This window comes from Myotis brandtii, unplaced genomic scaffold (genome assembly GCF_000412655.1).
Source record: "Myotis brandtii unplaced genomic scaffold, ASM41265v1 scaffold207, whole genome shotgun sequence".
NCBI classification, from domain to species: Eukaryota; Metazoa; Chordata; class Mammalia; order Chiroptera; family Vespertilionidae; genus Myotis; species Myotis brandtii.
In genome coordinates this window covers 160,441-160,866 of record NW_005357736.1, presented here as the reverse complement: position 1 = coordinate 160,866, position 426 = coordinate 160,441, and the positions used below count along the sequence as shown (strand labels likewise).

Sequence of the window (426 nt, the reverse complement as noted above, 5' to 3'; positions counted from 1 at the left end):
GCGTTAGTTCAGGGGCCTCCGGGGCCTCGGGGTGCCAAGGGGGACATGGTGAGTGGCTGCTCCCTGTGCAGACGGGGTCTCCCTGGGGTGCAGGTGGGACTCCCAGGGGGGCAGGGCCAGGAGATCCGAGAGCTCAAACCCTCAGAGGGTGAGAGACCTCCAGCCCCTGCCCCTGACCCCTGACCCCTGACCCAGGGTGAGCGAGGTCTGCGAGGTGCCGATGGCGAGAAAGGACCTCGAGGAGACACTGGGACTCCCGGAGAGAAGGTGTGGGGAAGAGGGTGCTCTCTCGGGCCAGGAGGGGTTCCTGGGAGGCTGGGAGGGGAGCGTGGGCAGGAGGGGGGGTAAGAGGGGGCAGGGAGGCGGCTTTCTGGGCGTCAGAGGGGAGGGGTCGGTCGCCACAGCGACCTCTGGGTCAGCCGGGCA

The 426-nt window shown here is 69.2% G+C and overlaps 1 protein-coding gene across 1 annotated transcript in view; it reads left to right on the top strand.

Moving 5' to 3' along the window:
- Positions 1–426, top strand: part of COL7A1 (collagen, type VII, alpha 1) — a 48,956-nt gene that overhangs the window by 29,737 nt on the left and 18,793 nt on the right.